The following is a 23,934-nucleotide window of genomic DNA, read 5'->3' as shown; positions in this document are numbered from 1 at the left end:
GCCTTGGTGAGACCACACCTGGAGTGCTGTGCACAGTTTTGCTATTCTTATCTAAGCAAGGATATACTTGCCTTAGAGGTGCAAGGAAGGTTCACTAGATTGATTCCTGGGATGAGAGGGTTGTCCTATGAGGATCGATTGAGTGGATTGGGCCTATACCCTCTGGAGTTTAGAAGAATGAGAGGTGATCTCATTGAAACATATAAGATTCTGAGGGGGATTGACAGGCTAGATGCTGAGAGATTGTTTCCCCTGGCTGGAGAGTCTAGAACTAGGGGGCATAGTCTCAGGATAAGGGGTCAGCCTTTTAAGACCGAGATGAGGAGAGATTTCTTCACTCAGAGGGTTGTGAATCTTTGGAATTCTCTGCCCCAAAGGGCTGTGGATGCTCAGTCATTGAGTATATTCAAGGCTGAGATAGATAGATTTTGGATTCTAGAGGAATCAAGGGATATGGAGATAGGGCAGGAAAGTGGAGTTGAGGTCGAAGATCAGCCATGATCTTATTGAATGGGGGAGCAGTCTCGAGGGGCCATATGGCCTACTCCTGCTCCTAATTCTTTGTTCTTATATAAGGACAGGACATATACACTAAATGGTAAAACTATAAACTAAGTGGATGAGCAGAGAGACTCCAGAGTTCAGATAAAGATCTTTAAAATTGGGGGAACAAATTTATAAAGCCATAAAAGCATATTGGATCCTAAGTTTTATAAATAGGGACATAGAGTACAAAATCAAAGAGGTAATGCTAAACTTATATAAATCATTGGTTAGGCTGCAGTGAGAATACTATGTGCAGTTTTGGGTGGCCTACTTTAGAAAGGATGGTAAGGCCATGGAATGGGTATAGGAATGATTGGTTTCAGCTTTGGCTCATTGGTAACACCTTTACCTCTGAGTCAGAAGGTCATGGTTACAAGTACCACTCTAAGACTTGAGCACATAATCTTGGCTGATACTTCAGTGCAGTACTGAGGAGATGCTGTCTTTTGGATTAGATATTAAACCGAGGTTATGTCTGTCTTCTCAGGTAGATATAAAAGACCCCATGGCACCATTCAAAGAAGAGAAGGGAAATTCTCTTGGTACGCTGACCAACATTTATCCCTCAAGAAACACCACTGGAACAGTTTAATTGGTCATTTAAATCGTTGCTGTTTGAGGGACCTTGCTGTGCACAAATTATAATAGTGAGTACAATTCAAAAAGTAATTAATTGGCTGTGAAGTGCTTTGGGACATTCTGTGGTCACAAGTTCTGTCTTGTTTTTACTAAGATGGTACCAGGGAAACTGGCTTTAGTTATAAGAAGATACTAGAGAAATTGGGGCTCTTTTCATTAGAATAAACATTGAGAGGAGATTTGATAGAGATATTGAAAAATGTGAAATGTTTCGATAAAGTAAATAGGGGAAACAATTCCCACTGTTGGTGAATTGGTAACTGGAGACCATAAATTTACGATAATCATTAAAAGAGCCACAGGCGAGATTAGGAGAACCTTTGACACAAAGGGTTGTTTGGGGCGTGGAATGTCCTATTAAGAACTGTGTGGAAGAAACATCTATAATAGCTTTCAAGAGGAAAATGGATAATGTTTTGAAAAAAGAAAAATGTAAAAGGGAAGGATATGGGAAAAAAAGAGGAATGGGATTAAATGGATAGCTCTTTCAGAGATCCAGCATAGCATGATGGACTGAATAATTTCCTTCTATGCTGTAAAGTACTATGATGTTGTGCTTCTATTTAAACATGGAATGTAATAGACAAAATTAATACAGGCTCAAGCACACAGGGATTCTCGTCAAAGTGCAAGGATGCATTTACACACTATCTTTAGTATCGCAGCAAAGTGGTTGCAGTAGCATTACTAGATCATATTAAACTTCAGAACCAGAAGTGAAACTCCCTGTGCCAGATCACAAACCATAATGTAAATTCAATTTGCTGCAGTTTGGGTTCAGAAGCGCAGAGTAGAGGAAAGGTATGGCTGGAAGTTTGCTAGGAAAGCGTGAAAAATGGAAATTGAAGGGAAAAGCTTTGTAGAATTGGTTGTTCCTCCTGGGATAATACTGATTTTTATAATTGCTTAGAAATTTTACTAACTGTGTGATACGTCATTGTGTACATACAATGTTACAATCACAATGTCACATCGAGATTTTGTACCTATTTGGCCTGGAGGTAGTTTGGGGTTCATTTATAATATGACGTTGCTATGAAATTAATTTTGGTTCATTCGGTGTTAACTTCTAGTAACACACAAGCTATTGGGATGCTGTTTAGGGCAATTAGCTGGAATACCAGTTGTCTCAGAATTGTGTTTTTCACAAATCAGATTAACTTGAGGCAATGGGGCAGGGGGTGGCTGTTAATACATTCTTGAGAGGTTTGCACCTATAATATTGAATGGGTTTCATTCATTGAATACAACCGGAGGCCTAGCTAAACAGGCAATGTAGGTGCCATGGCTCCCATACCAAGGTGGGGGGAAGGTTCCTCATTTGAGATGGTAGTATTTGATTTTTCAGTTCAGTGAACCAATCCTTAATGAAAGCCAGGGGCCGGGCAGATGCTAAGTTTTTGGTTTCCTCTCTCTGGGAAAAATGAAAGTCCAGCACAGATTTTGGGTCAGGAACAGTCCAAGAGGGAGAGATGGCTCTTTTACTAAAGTTAGTGCGAGTCAATTCAGTGATGCTGACTTCTAAAGTAAGACAGTCTCATATCAAAATGCAATTTTGTGTAATTTAATATTTCTCATTACAAGAAACAATAGGAAAAAAGTAAATTTCGCTGTGAAAACAGTACTCTGTTGATTCATGTATTTCATGCAATAAACCAGTTTGTTGGTTTACAATTGGCCTTGTCTCAGAGTGCTTTTTAATCCGTCTTCTGCAAGATGGGAGAAACGCAAGTGGGGGGCAAATGTGATATCACAGCATCTAATACACATAATGTAGGGTCATTTTACAGTCTCTGGGTCATGCTATAGTTTAATTAGATATTGGGTAGTAAAGATACCCTCCAGTTCACAGGGGATGAGAGATCTGCTTAAGGGAGTGACCAATGACCAGGAACGCCCAAAAAATATATTGCGCAGACCAGAAGTTTGTAACAAATGTCAGCAGGCTCCATAGCCCTTTCAACCCAAGAAGTAAGATCAGGGTTTGCAGGAGCCAATATGAATCTGCTCTTCAAACCCTAAGCAAACCCGGCAGTAAATCGCTCCTATTTTGTTTACTGGACTGTGACACTTTTCACAATTTGAGATGGGGTTGGAGCAGTCACCATGTTACATGGATATTAATGTTGCATATTATATTGGTCCAAGAGCATTAAAATATTAAAAATGTATTGGGGAAGTAGCTATTATTAAATAAAATACTCTTTAATTTTACAAGAATTTATTTGGGGATCTGTGGGGTATTTTATTTAAACTATTATTCCAGTGTTGAATTTCAAAAGTATTGTTACTATGAGTATCCAATAGTGCTTTAATATGAACTAAGACAGCATCTGGTGTACTTGTGCGAGTTTGTACATTGTGGATGGATTGTTGGCGCACTTTGAAAGATCCTGGAATAATGGCCCAGATGTGGGGACCCTTGAACGGCACAAAAGAAAGAAGAAATTATGGAGTAAGTGACTTACACCATTATTTATGCCACTCCATATTTTCCTGAGACTTTCGGGTCGCTCTGTCATTACCCGCCACAAAAACAGCTGGAAGGTAATTATCACAGCCCCCACCCCACCATGAAATCAATGGTGATTGCAATTTTCTTGCATTTAAGCCAGTTTTCACTCCACCGCCACTGAAAAATAATGGCGCTGGAGGCCTGGCAGTGGCTTGATTTAATGGCACAGAAATGGCTGGAATGGCACAGTTCATGGCGAGCAACGTGAATTGAACTTTTTTCTCTCACCCTTTAAGATCACACTATATTTGTGCCGCAATTTGCTGGAAATGCGAACTGATAATGGCACAGCGATATCAACATTGCATCTGTGACCTCATGAATGTTGTGCCCAATAGTCCATCTCCTTAAACAGAAATTTAAGGATAAAGAAACAGAGTGAATGACAAAAAGGAAATAGGGTCAATTAGAGTCAAATTAGATACAGAAAGAGAAATATAGGGAAAGAAATAGAGTGGATAAACAGAGAGAGAAAAAATGACAAAGGAAAAGTAAAAAGAACAATCAGAAGAAGAGGACTTTGTAACCAAGTTGTGTTTGGGAATTGTTGTATTGGTCCTTGAGAAGTTAATAATGAGTGAATGGCAGGGTAGGTGTGCGAAATGTACAAACATTCTTACTCATATCCCAAAATGATTCTCTACCTAATTTGCCTTTCTGAGTGTCAAAATGCTTTGGATCCTGAAAATTATTGCCTTCTGACACTAACAGGAGTGTGGATGGCAAGACTGGCACAACAATACTGCCAAGATAGATTTTTAAAAAGTTTAAAAAACCTTTAGGAACAATTCACTACCTGCTGGAGTGAAACTCCACAGCTTCATTTGTTCCCTTTCTGGCCCACCAAGGTTGAGTTTCATGTCAAGACCATAAATCACGTCATTAACAGGGTCATTACAAAATGAATTAGCAGCTCTAAATGGCAGCGGCAAGATTCATTCGTATTTTTGGCGCAAATTGAGCAATTTCATGACATGCAATTAATTTCAATGGAGAGGCTCACGGCGAGGTTGCTATCTTTTCTGTTTTGATGAGGCTAATGGCGGAGTTGCACAAATCGCCCAACAATTTGTGGAGAATCGGAACTCGTGGTGATCTCTTCTTCGCCACAAATTGCTGGATTTTTTGAGAACTAATAATGGCATGTGCCGTTAATTTGTTATTTTTCCAGCAACTTCTGGGCCATTGACTTTATAATGCATTCACAGATTGCATTTAAATCAATAGCAAAATACTGCGGATGCTGGAAATCCGAAATAATAACAGAAAATGCTGGAAAAACTCAGCAGGCCAGGCAGCATCCAAGGAGAGAGAAACAGAGTTAACGTTTCAGGTCGAAGACCTTTTGTCAGAACTGGAAAAAAGGCAGGAAATGGAAAGCAAGTTTAGGGGCTGGAAAAAGGGGGAGGGGATGAAAGAACAAAAGGGAAGGTTAGTGATAGGATAGAAAGCAGGAGAGATTAAGAGACATTAAGAGATATTCAAGGCAAGAGGAGGTGGTAATGGGACAAGTTAAGGAAAAAAAGGATGGCTCTAGATGAAATGTGAATTGCGCTGATGAAAGGTCTTTGACCTGAAACGTTGACTCTATTTTCTCTCCACGGATGCTGCCTGACCTGCTGAGTTTTTCCAGCGTTTTCTGTTGTTATTTCGGATTTAAATCATGTATTTAATGTGTTTGTTAATCAGGACATGGGGGGTGAAATTTGGTATCGCCCATTTTGAGGCGCGAATATCGGCTGGGCGCAAAGTTTAGCGCCCGGCACAAATTATCGCCGCCGGCTGCAAAATTCGCCTTTCTCGCCCCTGGAGGTGATCGGAACGCTAAATCAGGCGCTACACAACTCTCTTAAGGCGCTAAGCCCAAGGAGCGAGGTGCTACCTCAGAGGGCGGGTGCAGCGGAGGTGCTGTCAGTTAGCGACTGAACACAGACACACTGGCGCCAGTCAGTTCTTAAAGGGGAGGGTCGATCTTGCTCTTCAGCTATGCCCTGCTCACTGGAGCCTTGAATCTCGGCCTGGACAGACCTGTGGCGAAATCTTCCAGCCAGGGGCTATGGAGAGGGCCAGGGAGCGAGCACAGCGCTTCAGCGAGCGTGCCTTGGAGGCTTTGGTTGGTGCGGTGGAGCGCAGAAGATCTCTACTGTACCCAGAGAGTGGCAGGAGGCCTTTGCCAAGTGAATACAGAAAAGCGTGGAGGGAGGTGGCTCACAGAGTGACCTCAAGCAGCATGGTGCCTAGGACCCCTGTGCAATGCAGGAAAAAGTTCAGCGACTTCACTCGGGTCGTCAGGGTGAGTGTCTTTTTTCAAAACCTCCTCATCCCTCCATCTCCACCTCACTTTATGGCCAGGGGGTCTTGAAAGCCCCAATGCCCAGCACTCATCCAACACCTATGGCCCTTTCATGAAACACACATGCACATTCCACTCTTTGCATACAGTAAGGGCTATTCAACCATGGGAGGCATTTCAGGCAAGATCATGGCTGCATAGAGTAAGGGCTATTCAACCATGGGAGGCATTTCAGGCAAGATCATGGCTGCATATTTGCTCAGACGCTGTCCTTTTTCTTGCAGTCAAGCTGGCTCATAATAGGAGACAGCAGCAACGGACCGGTGGAGGGCGGCCTCACCTTCAAGCCCTCAGCGATCTTGAGCAGCGCATCCACAGGATTGTGGCAAGCCGGATGCTTGGTCCCGTTGCCACTGGAGTCGCCGACCCCGTTCTGGCCAGCACCTTTTTGTCCTCTCTCCTTCCACTTGTTCCTCACAACAGCAGCCTTTGACACTTTCAATCCAAATCAGTACATCGCTGCACTCATGTCTCCCTTGCTGCCGCCCTGTCCTCACGCTAAAGCCACTCTTGTACCTCCCTGCTTTCAGATGGTGATTCACCAGGTGAGGAGATGGGCCCTCATGCTGCCATTGGGAGTGAAGGTGAAGGCGAGGAGGAAGAGGAAGCCGGACCATCAGCGCAACCCTCTGCCGAGGCAGCCCATGCCCATACTGGGGACACGACTTCCCTGGAGGGGAGTGGGGGGGAATGGTCTGATGAGGGTGAAGCTCCAGGACCCAGCGGGCTGCAGCAACGCGAGGGGGTTAGGGAAGCTCGGGGGCCTTCTCCCCGGACGGCAAGTGTGGCCTCGAGTCCTGCTGCACTGAATGCAGATGAGGAGCAGGTCCTTGCTGAAATGAGCGCCCAGGCGGAGCAAAGGCACACTGAGCTCATGGCTGCAGTGGCAAGGATGCCCGAATCCATTGAATCACTGGCAAGGAGTGTGGAGCACTTCGCTGGAGCACAGGCGGCTGCCACACAAATGCTAAGTGCTGCAATGCAGTCAGTGACTGGTCTCATGCAGACACAGATTGAGGTCATGCGAGCACTGACTGCTGCCACCCTCACTGGATCGGGCAGATTTCCTTGGGGCTCTCACCGCGCCACAGCAGGCCAACAATCTGTGCTCCAGCAGATTGCTCCGCATGCTGAGGTGCTGCCCCGTCGGAGTGCCAGTGTGTCGGTCGAGCAGGGAGTTGCTGTCCTCGCTCAAGATGACAGCATTCCTGCTGCCAACACTGTCACTTCTCCACTGCAGCTGCCACCACCTGTAGGACAGACTGCTGCCGCCTATGCAGAGTTGGAGCAGTCAGCAGCCGGGCCCTCCAGGCCCAGAGCTGGTCCAGGCCGTCCCTCAAGGGCATCTGCAGTCTCAGTTTCTGACACTCAGCAGCCTTCCCCCAGCCTTGCTGCAGCCACTGGGGTCCCATTACTGAGGAGCTGCAGGGTAGGAAGGGGGCAATTTCGCAAGGGAGGCAGATCACCCTCGAAGGGCAAAAAGTAGGAGGTGTCGCAAAATGTATTTCATTGTTTTGTTGAAGGCCGAGGGTCGTGGTGAAATTTTTGTTACTGTTTTGGACATTGTCTCCAGGTTGTGAGAGCCAGTTATGTGAATGACTTTTTTTTGGTGTTTCTTTCTATTACTTTGTCATGCGGAAATGAGACACAGTTTTTGGGAAATAAAGAAGTGTCAGTATTCAAAATGTGCATGTTTGGTCTTTGCACTCATTGTTGCCTTGACCGGCTTAGGGGTTGCGGGATGGTTTCATTCAGGTTGTTTGAATGGCAGAAGCCATTCCCTCAGAGGGGGCCTAGAACCGACTTGCTATGAGCCTTTGACAGATGGCCCTTGCACTTTGTGCCTCCCTCCCGCCTTGGTGCTGCTGATGACCATCCTCCTCATCCTCCTCCTCCTCCTCTGTTGGTGCTCCAATGTCTGGTGGCATTGGCTGGGTCCTGAGGATTGCTAGGTTATGCAGCATGCAGCACACAACAACGAAGTGGGAGACTCGCTCAGGCGAGTACTGCAGGGCTCCTCCAGAATGGTCCAGACAGTGGAACCATTGCTTGAGCATGCCGATTGTGTGCTCAATGATGTTCCTGGTAGCTTGATGGCTCTCGTTGTAGCGTAGCTCAGCAGGGGTGCTGGGCGAACGGAGCGGGGTCATCAGCCAGGTGCACACAGGACATCCCTTGTCCCTGAGAAGCCAACCTCCTGGGTGAAGCGGTGCCTCGAAAAGGTCTGCCACAGAAGTCTGGCGTAGGATGAAGGCATCGTGGCTGCTGCCTGGAAAGTGGGCATTGACAGCGAGTATCAGCAGTCTGTGGTCACAGACCAACTGGACGTTTAAGGAATGGAAGCCCTTTCGGTTGCGGAAATCCTCGGCATTCTCTTGTGGTGCCCGCAAAGCCACATGCGTGCAGTCAATGGCGCCCTGCACCATGGGGAAGCCCGCTATCATCGCAAAGCCCGTTGCGCATTCTTGCTGCTTGTCCGGGGTCATGGGGAAAGAGATGTACTCTCATCTCCTTTTAAAGAGGGCATTTGTGACCTGATGGATGCAGCAATGCACCGCGAACTGGGAGATATTGGCGATGTCCCCAGTAGCGGATTGAAAGGAGCCGGTGGCATAAAAGTTGAGAGCTACTGTTATCTTCACTGCCACCGACAGAGACGTCCTGCTCCTCAGTTGAGGCTGCAGATCTGGCTGAAGCAGGTGGCAGAGCTCAGTGACCACCTCCTTGATGAATCGCAGCCTTCGCAAACACTGCTCCTCAGACATGTTAATGTACGAGAACTGTTGACAAAAAACCCTGGAAGGGTAAGGTCTCCTGTACCGACGTCTGTTGGCCCTGCCCTGTCTGGCCATGATTGCCACTCTCTCTCTGCGTCTCTGTGCCCTCTGAATGTGATGGAGAAGTACGACGTTCCCATCCATTGCAGCCCCATAGTATCTGGGCAATCAAAGCTATGACAGTCAAAAAGCAAAGTACCTGCAAAGTTCTGGTCAGAAGCCAAAACTACCTCAGACAGCGTTGACTCAATGCAGAAGTCTCTCTTTGTCTCTCTCCAAATCTCTCTCTCTCTCAGAACGAGTGGTGCAAAAATGGCTACCACACAAAAGCCAGGAAGAGGCCCCCTTTAAATAGCACCCCCCCCAGCCCCACAGCGACTGGGAAGCGTTCCAGTCAACCTGTCGTTGGTCGCGCCAGGCGGAAAGGAGGGGGGGCACCACTGAATTTCCAGTCCGGGGCGCCCCAAGGGCATTGCACTCTCAAATGACGTCAAAATCTGCGTGCGCAGGAGATTGGGCGGTATTGTTTAGCGCCGCCGCAAAATGTCCAATTTCGCGAGAGGCGTAGATATCGCCGCGCCCGGGCGCTAGTTGGTTTGCGCCCCACTTAGCGCCCTCTTAAGGTGCTAACGGGTGGCACTACCAACTGAATTTCCCCCCCATGGTATTTACAACCCCATGAAGCCCGAACCTTTAATAAATCAAGACTTTGAAATGCTAATAATGAGAAGGTTGTTCTGGACAGCAAAACTTACATGTTGATTTGGATGTGTAGCTTCTTTGGTTTACTTATTTTGATTTTAAAACAGAATTTTGTCTATTGCATGCCATGTTTAATCCTTAAATGTAATTGGTTAAGGAGCTAGACTGTTGGCCCCGTCGTTCACTAAGGTCCCAGATTCCCCGTTATCAGCTCACACTTTCAGCAGTTTGCGACGCAAATTTTTTTCGAATTTAAGGATGAGGAAAAAATCCAACTCACGGGGCACGCCCCGCTCCAACATAAAATTTCACGTGCAGAAATGTAGTTTACATCAGAATCTAAGTTAGAACCAGGCGGTAGTAATGTAGCATGGTTGTTGAGTTCAGCACGTCAATTACCACCGTACAAAGAACTCGCAGTTAGTGGCTCTATCAGTACATTGGCTATGCCACTTCTGATTCGCTATGTCCGCTGCGGCCTATTCCAATTAGAAATGCGGGAAAATATGAAGTAAGTTATCAACAGGGAGATTGGCGTGTTGACGGCGTAATTTGCAGTGTATGTTGGTGATCTCACCGTTACAGGAAAATCTGGGGCCAATGTGCTCCTACTTCGAAATAACACTTGAGTATGTTACCAGAATAGCTCTAGATACATTCATGTGAAAAACTTATGGCTATTGGAGTCTACTCGACCTTACCCGCCTCTTTTACGAAAAAGCTGACTTATTTTTCCTTACAACTCGTCGTGAGTCTAAGCTTCCTACTACACAGATACAAGAACAAAACCAATTTCAAGGTTCCTGCTGCTTGTTATTGTTGGTTTTAAAACAATCGCTTCAGTTCGCCAACTAGCACGAGCCTGGAGTTTTAGCTTCATAGTGTCAGAAACGTGGCTTACTCTAGGCAGTGAGGCTCTTTGCTGTGAAACAGAGTGTGAAGGGCGAGGGATTTCATCTGGTTTGAGTGGCCCTGGGCGGGTACACAAAGGACATATGCAATGCCTAATAGAGATTAGAGATTGTTGCGTCAGAAACAGCGCCGCCCGGGTAATACGCTCGCTGCTCAGCACTGATAACAAAAAGATTGGGCTCAAAGTTAAGGGAAAAGTCGGGAATAACTGGAACTCAAAGTCAATTTGTGCAACTACAATAAGAGAAAGCGATCGTTTTACAACAGCAATCGTTCACAAATTGATTCGTTAATTTGTAGAATGCGCAATATAGACTCGCAAAAGAAAACATAACAATCATGGTTTTAATTTAACCCACGTGAACTTTTAGACAACGTATCTGCTAAATTGACGTTTTCAGGACGGTCAGGCTATGATGCAGTCGGGTCTATAAGGGCAGTAGATATTCATGTCTCTTTTAGGTTAAGATAATGCATTTTCACCATTAATGGTTCGGTTATGACGAGTCATTTTCTATCATGGTCTCCAGATCATTTGGTAGGTAAGCCTAATAAAATCTTGTACGCGATTTTTTTCTGCTTTACAAAGTAAGTGGTAGCTCAACACACTGGTAGAATAAGTTTTCGCATGTGATTCTTCACTTAACCAGTTCCCAATCAGACCTCTTAAACCCTCGTTTTAAATTTTAATTACGGTTTAGCCATAAACATATCGCTCAGAAAAGTGGCAATTGCACATAGGATCCCACTCCATATGCTGACCGTAATTTCACTCTTTCGGCTGCAATGAAGGTTGAGGGGCATGTTCACAGTTTCGACCAGCCCGTTGAGTGATCATTCGGCACTTTTCCTTCTGCAGCGAGAGAAAATAAGCAGGTAGGTCCATCTCCAAGACGTCCTACCAAGAACAAATTAGGTAGACTTGTTGAAGTGAGTAATTGGGGAAATATAACTCAAATGTGGGATAAAAATCTAAAATTCTTTAATCTCCCAGACCACAGCCAAGATATGAGGTTGAAAAATCCCTACGCTTGAATTTGAACATCATTCCTTACCACTCAATAATGTAACTAATGATTGTGTATGTACAAGCAGTTTTCAACCTTCTTCAATTGTAATATAACACGTGTATACTGTTGCAAAATAAGATTGTCTTATCTTAGCACTGCCTCCTTTTAATAATTGCTATTTCAATGATAGGCACTTGTGCAATGTCACTAATTCATTGTGACTTATAACCCTGCAGTTCTTGCATTACAAATACATCAAAATATAATCAATCTGCTATAAGCACAAAATGAGCCTGAACAAGGGCTGTTGCAATCTGATGCAGTTTTTTGAATATAACATTAATTCAGGATCCCTACTACAGCTATTGACCTAGCATCAATATTTTACTTAAGATCCAAAATGCAGTAATAGTGATCACAGGAACTTTACCAGAAACAAATATCAAAAGGAAATATTAATAGTATAGGTGTGCGGTAGCATCAGTGTTTTATTTATCCAAAACAGTTACATTTCTATTAATACATGACCTCTGCTGGCCTGGGAGAGCATCCAGAATAGTTCATGCTCACAATTCCTCTGCTTCCATACCACTCCTTGAATATGTGAGCATATTCCTCACCTATATGTTTTGGACAGTTTTTTTAAATGAGGTATACAGAATTTACATACTTTCCCAGATCATGGTACATGAATGAATGCTAAATTACAGATTTATGGTAGTTGCTGATACACATATTAAGAGTTTTCTATACAGTTCAGTACATTTGGGTGGCATTAATTGCTGAAATGGCTGATTCTGATTTCAACCTGCTCTTCTGAGCATTTGCCTGAAGCTGACGGGGTCCAACAATTTCATTGTGCTCCCACTGCAATTTTAACTTGGGGCTGAGCAGGGAAGGCACTGTGGCTTTCCCTACAGGCTGAAGCTAGTCAGCTAGTGTAGTGGTTATGTCAATGGACTATTAATTCAGAGGTCTGGACGAAAAGGTCAGTTCAAATCTCACCATGCCAGTTTGACAAACAGTTTTAAAAATTGGAAATAGAAAAAGTTGTTTTGTCATAGCTGATTCACTAATGTCCTTTAGGGAAGGAAACCCACCGCTCTTATCTGGTCTGGCCTATATGTGACTCAAGTCCCATGTAAATGTGGTTGATCACCTTCTGAAGTGACCTAGCAAACCATTCAGTTGTATCAAACCACCACAAAGAATAACAGCATGGTGGGATAACCTTCAGTACAAACACTGTGGCGATTCAAGGCGGCGGCTTTTCAGCACCTTCTCAAAGGCAACTAAGGATGAGCAATAAATGCCGGTCTTGCCAGTGAAACCCACCATCCAAGAATTACTTTTGTTAAAAAAGAGGATTGGCACAAGAGACTCAAAAGGTAATTTTTTTGTTTTTCTTTGTGGGGCCAGGAGGAGCAGGAGTGCTCCACTGGGCCCCACAAATAAAGTTTAGGCCTCCCCTGCCCCAGACTCCCCCTACCCCCATGCCTCCTGCAAGACCCTCCCAGAACCCCTTTTCCCACATCTACCTGCATGTTGGTAGGCAGCCATGGGTTGCCTGATTTCCTGCAGGCTGCCAGCTTTGTCCACTTTCCACCTGTTCTGGGTGGCATGGTAATGAGGCCTGGCAGTTAAAATACCTGTGGACTTGTGCTGCTGCTGGGCAGGTGGGAAATTAATTCGCCAATACAGTTTCCTGCCAGAAACCTGCATGACTCTGAATGCATGGCAGATGTTTTGATTGTTCCCACACATGCTATTCTTAGATTGTAGGTCATAATCGTCGCTGAAGATTCTGAAAAGGTTTTTTTCTCTCCACTCCTCTTCTCTGACGGTCTGTGTCATGTTGTGGTAAGGTTCCATCAGCACTATTTACCCTCTGGAACATGATCTAAGTGGCCATTCATCAGTTGTGAGCCTCAAAATACAGTATGCATTAAAAGACTATTCAACCATTGTGAGCATCTCTACCCACTGAAACTAGTAAACTGTGCACAGATTTGGGATCAAACCTTGGACTATGTTGATCTGTATGACTCAGTATCACACTAGCACTATTCATTGATCCACTAAAGGATCAGGGCAGATCTGAAAGGCTGTGTTGGAGGATTGAATTCTTAGTAACATGCTGCTCTGGGATACTGAGTGCCAAAGAGAGGGACCAATGGGATGGTGGGGGTGGAGGGGAAGAGAAAATGGTCCATGCATACAAGGTGCATGCCTATTTGATACTCATAATATCCCTGAATTATTAAGTTGTCGATTTCTTTATCACAGGGTCCTGATGGATCTCAAGGTAATCTTCTACATTGCTGTTAAATAAACTGATCGGATTTCAAATATGCAAAATTGGGAATTCAAATTTGAAAGCACAGAAGTTATATAACTGATCGACTGCTAATGCTTTATTGTGTTAGTGCTTTATGTTATCTCTTTTACCGATTGTAGACATTCATTTTTCCAATGCAGGTTGATCTCCCATAGCATTGCTCATCGATAAAAGTAAAAAGACATTTTGTGTCTCATTTCCTCTGTCTCCCTGTTTCTAACTCTTCTTTGTCTTTCTGTTTGTTTTCCATTTTTGCTGTCTCCGTCTTTTTATTTGTCTCTCTGTATGGCTCTTGTACACTTCTTTCGTTGTTTCTGTATCTCACTGCTGGTAACTACTTTTCTTGCACTCTTTCTCTCCCACTTTCTGTAAGAAAAATAGGCAAATCTACATAACCTTGTCATATGCTCTGAATCACTGACAATGTTCTGAGGTATGATATCCAACTCAGTTATTTAAAATTACCACTCCTAGGATATTCCTGAAACACAGAAAAAAAAAATCATTGTCCAAGGTGGCTACCTGTCCTCCCATATTCCCCAAGTTGTTGCTGACGAGCAACAGATTTGAGTCTAATTTTGCAGTAATCCTGCAGGGTATGGGTATAGCAAGCAAAAACAATAAAACCTGAAGAAATAACAGTCTATTCTCGTATAGAAAGACTGAAAATGGGGATAGAAACTGTGAAACAAAGGATCTATAATTGGAGAGAATGATTAACCAGCATGTAAAGTCTTTAAAGAAGAAAATTGTGTTTTTACAGAGACGTAGGAAACTGTATGCCCATCTGTTCTAAATTCTTCACATTAGGAGGGTAAGTCATTGCAGCAAATTGAATTAATGGATCTAGAGACAACTCTGTTTTTGGGGAAAAAGGGAAATGGTGAGAAGGCAGGTATTGAAGTTTAGATCAATTGACAAGGGAAGCATGATGTATAATTGTATGCTATTTTATGCTGAGCATGAGAGCACTGGCACAGTACAATGGAGCAGGGACAGACATAGGCTAAGTCCCATTCTCCTTTATTTTTGATCGGAGTCATGTCAAGTGATGATGCACTGAGCTTCGAAGGAGAAACTCAAGAGTGCTCAGTGGGGTCTGGATGGTCTCTGATGCCTCCTGGCAGTTAGCTACAAGAAGTAGTGGCAGCGACCCGGGAGCAAGCTATGTGCTCACCCCATCAGCTGCATGCATCAGGCCAGGTAGTTAAAGGAAAGGGGAATATAATATTTTAAAAAAAGAGAAAAATATATACCAAAGAGTGATTGATGGTCTACCTTGTATGGAATTTATTTTAAAATAAGTAAGTAGCTGAGTCATACTGACTGGTAAGGTCCTAGGTTTGATCCTCGTTGGTACTGTTGGCTGATCTCAGCTGGAGTGGCAGTAGGAGTTCTACAATTGCCCTCCGCACCCCTAACTGCCCTCACCATCTTTGCAAAAACTGACCCAGAATTCACACTCCTGATCACTATCCAGGGAGCGTTACTGGAAGTGCAAGTTTATGGGCATGGGCGGGGGCAGGATTTGATGTGTTTGATGCTCATGCAGATAAATAGCCTACTGGCACTCACTATCGAGGCTCACCTGAATAATAGCCACTTGCGCAAGTATTGAAAGGTTCCTGTGTACTGAAAGGTTCCCGTGGAACAGTATTCTAGTGCGAAATCAATACTTTAGGAATGGAGGATAGGAAAAGAATGAAAATGTAAAGGATGTTAGGGGGTTCTTGTTACCATGCAAACATTCCTAGAAGTAAAACCTTATCCTTACTAAAGTGTTAGCTTGGCTCAGTTGTAGCACTCTTGCATAAAGCTATGGATTCAAGCCCCACTACATGACTCAAGCACATAATCTAAGATGAGATTTCAATGCAGCATTGAGGGAGGGGCCATCTTTTGAATGAGACATTAAACTGAGGTCCTGTCTGACTGTTCAGATGGATGTAAAAGATCCATGACACTTTTTTGACAAAGAGTAGGGAGTTTTCACAGTATCCTGGCCAGCATTTATCCTTCAACCAACATCACCAAAACAGATTATCTGGTTAGTTACTCATTTGCTATTTGTGAGGCCTACCTTGCTGTGCACAAATTGGCTTCCACATTTGCCTCGATAACTTCAAAAAAGGAAAGTAATTTGCTGTGAAACATTTTGAAATGTCCTGAGGATGAAAAACACTATATAAATATAAATTCATTTGTTATATTTTTCTTTTTAACTAAAAGGAAATAGAAATCTTAATTCAGAATAGAACCTTTTTAATACAGGGGTATCTGACTATTGGACTACATGGAGTCAACTGAGGTGCATTCTATTTTATTCTACCCTCTCCCAAATGGTTTAGGTTGAATATTATTTTGGAATGTAGTCCACCTAGCATGATACACTCTGATGTGAGATTGAGGCTACTTCTAAACATTGTTATTCATTTGCATAGAGGCTCATTTAAAATGTTTTTTTTTAAAATCCTTGTACACTGGGATATTATTGTATAGAATCCTAGATACTTACAGCACAGGAGGCCTGTCGTGCCTGTGCTGGATCTAAAAGAGCAGTTGTGCCAAGTCCCACATCCCCGCTTTTTGTCCGTAACCCTGGAAGTTCCTCATCCTCAACGACCTGTCCAACTCCCTTTTAAAATGATTTCTGGAATCTGCTTCCACCACCTTTTCAGGTAGAGCATTGCAGTTTCTGACAACTGAGTGAAAAAAAATTCTCATCTCCCCTCTAGATCTTTTGCCAATGATTTTGAATCTATGGCCTCTGGTTATTGACCCACTTGCCAGAGGGAATAATTTTTCTATATCTACTCTATCAAAACCTCTCATCATCTTGTAAACCTCCATTAGGTCACCTCTCAACCTCTGTTCCAAGGAGAACAGTCCTAACTTTTCCAACCTCTGGGCACCAGCATATAGGAGTAGAAAAGAGGAATAAGGTGCATGAAAGAGTGAGTGTGTTGGATAGTACTAGAGAATGAAGTAGTACTAGAGGCGGAAGTAGTACCACATTAGATAAGAGACTAAAAAAGACTACGAAAAATTCAAAAATGGGTTTAGAATGCATGTACGTAAACGCACAAAGTGTGGTGAATAAGGTTGGTGAGCTACAAGCACAAATAGCCGTGGGGCAATATGATGTGGCAATAACGGAAACGTGGCTTAAAAACGTTGAGGACTGGGCACTTAATATTCAAGGGTACAAGGTGTTCAGAAAAGATAGGGAAGGAAAAAAGGGAGGTGGGTGGCTGTGCTGATTAAGGAAGACATTGTGATGTTGGAAAGGGAGGATGTTCTTGAGGGGACAAGTACAGAATCCATTTGGTTAGAGTTGAGGAGCAAAAAGGGTATGATCACGCTATTGGGGGTATTCTATAGGCCTCCAAATAGTGAGGGAGGTAGAGGAGCAAATCTACAGGGAAATCGCAGCGATATGCAAGAGCTATAGAGTGGTGATATTGGGGGACTTTAATTACCCAAATATCGATTGGGATAATGCTAGGGTAATGCGAAAGGGCGTGGAGGAATTTCTGAAATGTGTTCAGGAGAATTTACTTGACCAGTATGTTCTTGGCCCAACTAGGAAGGAGGCATTGCTGGATCTGGTGCTGTGGAATGAGGTGGGCCAGGTTGACCAAGTGTCTGTGGAAGAACACTTGGGTACGAGTGATCATCGTATTATAAGATTTAGATTAGCAATGAAGAGGAGCAAGGAACAATCTAGAGTGGAACTTCTAAACTGGAATAGGGCTAACTTCAATGGGATGCGAAAGGATCTAGCCAGGGTAAAATGAAGACTGACAGGAAAAACTCTAACAGAACAATGGGTGATCTTTAAGGAGGAGATGTTCCAAGTGCAGGCTAGGTACATTCCAACAAGAGGGAAGGGTAAGGGAACCAAAGCAAGGGCTCCTTGGATGACAAGGGAGATAGAGAAGATGATGAAACAAAAAAAAAGGGTGTATGATGCATGTCAGGTGAATTCTTCAAGGGAGAACCAGACCAAATACAATAAGTTGAGAGGGGAAGTGAAGATGAAAATAAAATTGGCAGAGAGAGAATATATGAGAGTAGAATGGCGGTTAACATAAAAGGAAACCCCAAAATTTTCTACCGGCATGTAAACAGTAAGCGGGTAGTAAGAGGCAGGGTGGGGCCTATTAGCGACAAAGAAGGTGTTATATGCTTAGAAGCGCAGGGCAAGGCTAGAATACTCAATGAGTACTTTGTATCTGTGTTTACTAAGGAGGTGGATGCTGACAAAATATCAGTAGAAGTGGAAAAGGTAGAAGCAATGGAAGGGGTGAAAATTGATAGACAGGATGTACTAGAAAGGCTGGGTATGCTTAGAGTGGATAAGTCGCCTGGTCCAGATGGCTTGCATCCCAGATTGCTAAGGGAATTGAGGGAGGAGATAGTGGGAGGGCTTGCCATAATTTTCCAATCTTCCCTAGATATGGGGGAGGTGCCTGAGGATTGGAAAGTGGCAAATGTGACACCATTGTTCAAGGGTGCAAGGACAATCCTAGTAACTACAGGCCAGTCAGTTTAACATCAGTGGTGGGTGAAGTTTTAGAAACAATTAACGGGCACTTGGAGAGGTTTAAGCTAATTAAGGAGAGCCAACATGGATTTGTAAAAGGCAGATCATGTTTGACTAATCTAATTGAATTTTTTGATGAAGTAACAGGGAGGATCGATGAAGGGAATGCAATGGATGTTGTCTACATGGATTTTAGGAAGGTGTTTGACAAAGTACCACATAGAAGGCTGGTTAACAAAATCGAGGCTCATGGAATAGGTGGGTCAGTGGCAGCTTGGATAAGGAATTGGCTTAAGGACAGAAAACAGTGAGTTGTGGTAAATGGCTGTTTTTCAGGCTGGAGGATGGTAGACAGTGGTGTTCCCCAAGGGTTAGTGCTGGGGCCACTGCTTTTTATATATATATATTTTAACACCTGGATATTGGAATACGGAGTAGAATCTCTAAATTGGCCAATGACACCAAACTTGGGGTTGTGGCAAACAGTGAGGATGATACCGTCAACTGCAACAGGACAAAAGAAAGGCTAGCAGAATGGGCAGACAAGTGGCAGATGGAATTTAATACAGAGAAGTGTGAGGTGATGCATTTTGGCAAAAGGAACAGGGAGAGGCAATATACACTTAATGGCACAGTTTTAAAAAGCGTGCAGGGACAGCTGGACATGGGAGTAATGTGCATAGGTTCCTGAATGTGGCGGGACATATTGAGAGAGTAGTTAGCAAAGCATATGGGATCTTGGGTTTCATAAATAGAAGTATTGAGTACAAAAGTAGAGAAGTTATGCTGAATCTTTATAAACACTGGTTAGGCCACAACTGGAGTATTGCATCCAGTTCTGGTCACCATACTTTAGGAAGGATGTGAAGGCCCTTGAGAGGGTGCAGAGGAGATTTACCAGAATATTTCTGGGAATGGGGGATCTTAGCTACAAGGACAGGTTGGAGAAGCTGGAATTGTTTTCATTAGAGCAAAAGAGGTTGAGGGGTGATTTGATGGAGGTGTAGAAGATTATGACGGGTTTGGATAGGCTCAATGGGGAAGGCTGTTCGCACTAGTTGATGGTACAAGGACTAAGGGACACAGATTTAAGGTTTTGGGCAAGAGATACGGGGGGATGTGAAGAAAAACTTTTTAACGCAGCGAGTGGTGAGGACCTGGAACTCGTTGCCGACGGAAGTGGTGGGAGCGGAGATATTCAATATTTTCAAGGGGAGACTGGATAGGCACTTGAGGGAAATAAACTTGCAGGGCTACGGGGATAGAGCGGGGGAATGGGACTGACTGGATTGCTCTGCAGAGAGCCGGCATGGACTCGATGGGCCGAAAGGCCTCCTTCTGCGCCGTTATGACACTGCTCATAACTGAAGTCCCTCATCCCATGTAACATCCTGGTAAACCTCCTCTGTACTCGCTAAGGCCTGTACATTTTTCCTTTAGTGTGGTGCACAGAATTGCCCACTAAACTCCAGCTGAGGCCTAACCAGTGATTTGCAAACTTCTAGCATGATCTCTTTACTTTTATATTCTATTTCTCTATTTATAAACCCAAATGCTTTTTTAACTGTAGTGATCAATAGCATGTCATTCTATAGTGGACACTAGGTGGAGCTGTATATAGCTGTATGTCTAAGACTACACTACCCAGCTGTATGATATTAAGACTACATTACCCATGAGGCACTAGGCTACCCACAAGGCAACAGTCAAGATGGCAGCCTGCACACAGGAGCACACATGGAAGCATCTACAAGATGCTGTACAAGTCCACATGTGTTCAATAAAGTAACTAGCAAAAGCTAACTGTGTTCATAATAAGTGTCTATTTATTAATGAACATAACATTAACCACATCAACTTATCCTGCCACCTTTAAATATTTGTGTATATGGACATCAAGTCTCTCTGGTCATCTTCACTTTTAAAAATCGTGCTATTTATACTATACTGCCTTTCCATATTACTTCTCCCAAAATGCATCACTTCACACTTCTCCCTATTGAACTCCATCTGCCAGGCTTCTGCCCATGTCACCATCCTGTCTATGTCATCCTGAAGCCTATAACTATCCTCATCACTACTACTGTACTTTGCCAAGTTTCGTATCATCTGCAAACTTTATAATGCTGCTCCGTACATCTGAGTCTAGGTCGTTTATAAAAATTGCAAGAGTAATGGACCCAAAACTGGCTAGCCTGCAGTTTCCTGGTTTATCCTTCTCTTTCTTGAATAGTGGTATAACATTAGCAACACTCCAGTCCTCTGGCATTACTCCTGTATCCAATGAGGATTGAAAGATTGTGACCAATGCCTGTTATTTCTACCTTTGCTTCTTTCAGCAACCAAGGATACATTCCATCTGGACCAGTAATGCTAATCTTTTTAGTACATCTCTATATATTACTATTCTGTCCATAACTTCCCTCTCTTTTAGTGTAACCTTTACAGCACCCACTTCCTTTGTTACTCATTTAATAATTTAGCCATGTCCTCTGCCTCTACATGAAGATGCGTTTTTTCTGAAAATAGGATTTAAGGGTAGAAATATTTCTAATGAGGTTTCTATCACTTGCTACTTGTAACATTACTGGTTATATAAGATTCAGTTTGTTACTGACGTGTGTAATAAATACCAATATAGTTAGCCCTAAGTTTGGAAACCTGCCATAGTGGATTGTGGAAAATTCTGTCTGTTTTCAGCTCAGCGATTGGAGTGCACCTTTGAGGTATTTCACTTGTGTGGAACAAAGTAACCCAAACCACACAGGCTTTCTTTTAATGATTTATAAATAAAATTATCACCTGACTTATAATGGTCCGTTTGCCTTTAGAGTAACTCCTTTTAAAAATTCTTAATATGTAAACCAGACACAAAGTACATTTTCTTACACTTATTTCTGTATTATAATTGAGGTATTAGTAATTAAGGTTTTAAAATATTTTTTGAAAAACAAAAATAGTATTCCAACCACAAATCCCACCTTCCTTCCTTTCAACATTTTGATTTTCGACTTGTCAAAATATGGCAACCCTGTCTACACGACTTAATAACTAGTTTACTTTAGTATTTTGTGAACTTGTATGCCGATTAACAAATCTCAATCTTTCGCTGATTTTCTGGGAAGTGAATTAGTGATGGACAAATCAAACTGCAACACTGCCACAGCAATTATTAAGTAGACTGGCTAGGATGGTTTTCATGATTTTGTTTGAATAAAAGGATGGTAACGTTGAAGAGTCTATGTACAGTCACTGATGCATATTTTAGAAGCGTTTTATTTTATTCTAATAAAAAGGTAAAACTTTCCGTATAGTCTATGACGCGTGAACCTGAAATATTCAGGAAACTTAAGTCTATACTTCCGCTAATACAGTAGCAAAATACTATACTTCCGCTTGTTGATACATATTTGACCCAGTAAGCCCTTTCCATTCTAAATTGCTAATATTATTACCATATTTGTCATTCCTGTCGTTAACTGAAAAGTCATTTTAAGAGTATCTGATTTAATTATCCGACACTGCAAGACCGGAAAACATGGCATCAACACACACAAGCTGTTATTTCTGTTTCAACTCCAATTGATACGTTTCATTTTACTTCAACCAGTTGAGTTTCTGGCACTTTGTTTCCACAACTGAGCATTGTTTTTTACATAACCCCTATAAAACGGATATTTCTCTATATTCTAGACGTTAATCTTGTTATGCGTTATCGCAGAAATCTGAAAATCTATAAATATTTTTTGATTCTGTTGCTTGTAGCATTCGAAGGATAAAGTTTAAACTTATTTAAAAAAAAAACTCTTAAACGAATAACCTCGTGAGTAAAATTAACCTTTTAAAAAAAAAACTTGGCAATACGACCAGGGAGGAACCCTAATTCAAATCTTCGTGAGTTCTGGCTTTATTTCACACAATTTGTACGAATCCCTCCATCAGTAATCTGTGTGACGGGTTGAGGTGTTTGTTTAAAAGGGTGCCATTTCGCAAACTCGGGGGCGCACGCAAATGTCAGGAAAAAAGGCGAAGTCCAGGCATTCCGGTGTTTAACCCCTTTTGTGGGATCGCACACGCGTTTATAAGCAAAAATCCCTTCAAGGAGATTAGTCCTCACCTGAGAGGAAATAAAACGAAGTGAAATCCGATTTCCTCTTTCTTTTTCACGTCCCCCTTCGCACAGTCAGAGGCGAGCGGTTGTATATATTTACCGGAATCATGTATAACAAGAAAAAATTACTGAGTACGAATAAAATCAATATAATGAAGATCAACAAGACAGGAACCATCCGCTCGAGCTCTGCGTCCACTGAAAACATGTCCGGGTGGGCGGTACCGGTTCCTCCTCCCGATCGTCTCCACGGTAACCAGACAACCCCCGATAGCGCTGCGCTTGCGTAGTCTGAGCGGCGAGGTGTGCTGCGCTGGTAACCTCCTCCCTTCGGCCCAATCACATGATCGGGGTTGGAGTGCGGCCCATCTTGTCCTGCCACAGCACCTTGTCGTTTAACTGCATGGAAACGCGGAACCGTCGATAAGGTCGGCAGTCGAAGCGGCGAGGAGCGCTCAGCGAATGGTGAGTGTTTTAAGAGTTAAACCAGTGATTGCAATTATGACTGTGTGTCTTTCATTTCATTGTAATCCGTTCACTTCAGATGCTTTATTTTCTTGTGCAGCAAATGGCGAGCTTCCCATTTTTGATTGTTGAATATGTATAGCTGTTAATGTACAATACTTTACCCCTCCCCCACACACACTCCCTGTGCATACTCCTGTTTTTTTTCAAATGTGAAACGAATTGACTAGTATTTAATTGTTTTGAGTCCACATCGTGCCTGGTTGTAACACCAAGCGCCTCCTGCCGGAGAGTGTTTGTAGATAGCTGGAGCCGGGTGGTCCGGCTGGTCCCCCGTTCCGTGAATCAGCGTATTGTTGTTGCTATGGGTTATTGCGTTAGTCAGGGTTTGAAGATTTAAAAAAAAAAAAAAAATTCTTGTAAATTTAAAGATGGGCTTTAATTCGGTGTAATGTACTAGCACAGATACAAGTGGAATAAAAACAGGAAATGCTCAGCAAGTCCGGCAGCATCTGTGGACCGAAAAACTAGTTAATGTTTCTGACCTTTTCTCAGAACAGCGACAAGTGGACATGGCTTTTTTGAGTGCTCCTGTTATAATCGTTGTAACTTTAAGGTAGCGACAGAATAAATGTTCCACAAACTCCTAATACTGAATCTTATAAAGTAAAATTGGAAGAGAATGAAGGAGACAGTAAAGTTTACATTATTTGACATTCAGTTGTGTTTATAATTCTCTGCAAAATTATTATTTCTCAAACGGATACTTATGTTGGTGCTTTTTAATAACCATTCTTGTTGGTCATATAATTTGAAGAATAATTTCTTGCCAATCTTCGAAATGTTTGGATTTTTAAAATCTTTAAAAGTGTTTTTGAACAATAGAGACTAGGCCATACAGGTGTGTTCCAAACCTTTTTCCGGATATAAAATTATACTCCAGCCAGTCTCCTGTCTGAGTATGTAAAAGAAATGCTACAAAAACACTCTTTTTAAATTCTCAAAATCGATATAGAACAC

At 42.9% G+C, this 23,934-nt stretch overlaps 1 protein-coding gene and 1 long non-coding RNA gene across 10 annotated transcripts in view; one reads left to right on the top strand and one right to left on the bottom strand.

Moving 5' to 3' along the window:
• The first annotated feature begins 1,033 nt into the window (after positions 1 to 1,033).
• The window catches only part of LOC147125071 (ecto-NOX disulfide-thiol exchanger 2-like), a 361,733-nt gene continuing 338,832 nt past the window's right edge, over positions 1,034 to 23,934 (top strand). For 4 of the 8 annotated variants that reach the window (XM_085996945.1, XM_085996909.1, XM_085996934.1 and 1 more), the window contains exon 1: positions 22,780 to 22,914. The gene's annotated coding sequence lies outside the window, so the exon portion shown is untranslated. Of the gene's footprint in view, positions 1,194 to 22,777; positions 22,915 to 23,934 lie in introns of those variants that run through there. The other 4 variants (XM_085996910.1, XM_085996960.1, XM_085996914.1 and 1 more) reach the window with 4 other exon arrangements.
• On the bottom strand, positions 11,117 to 22,840 carry LOC147125072 (uncharacterized). Of its 2 annotated transcripts, none has more exons than XR_015079523.1 (3): positions 22,456 to 22,840; positions 15,873 to 15,957; positions 11,117 to 11,342 (listed from the first exon to the last, which is right to left on the bottom strand). It is a non-coding gene; the product is annotated as an uncharacterized LOC147125072 (long non-coding RNA). The 2 variants fall into 2 exon arrangements; XR_015079522.1 differs by lacking the exon at positions 11,117 to 11,342 and adding an exon at positions 11,910 to 14,158 and having other exon boundaries at positions 22,456 to 22,833.

The sequence above is a fragment of the Somniosus microcephalus genome, chromosome 1 (assembly GCF_052327205.1).
Source record: "Somniosus microcephalus isolate GS21.2 chromosome 1, FLI_Smic_1.0, whole genome shotgun sequence".
Classification (NCBI taxonomy): domain Eukaryota; kingdom Metazoa; phylum Chordata; class Chondrichthyes; order Squaliformes; family Somniosidae; genus Somniosus; species Somniosus microcephalus.
This window is presented reverse-complemented; position numbering and strand designations above follow the sequence as displayed.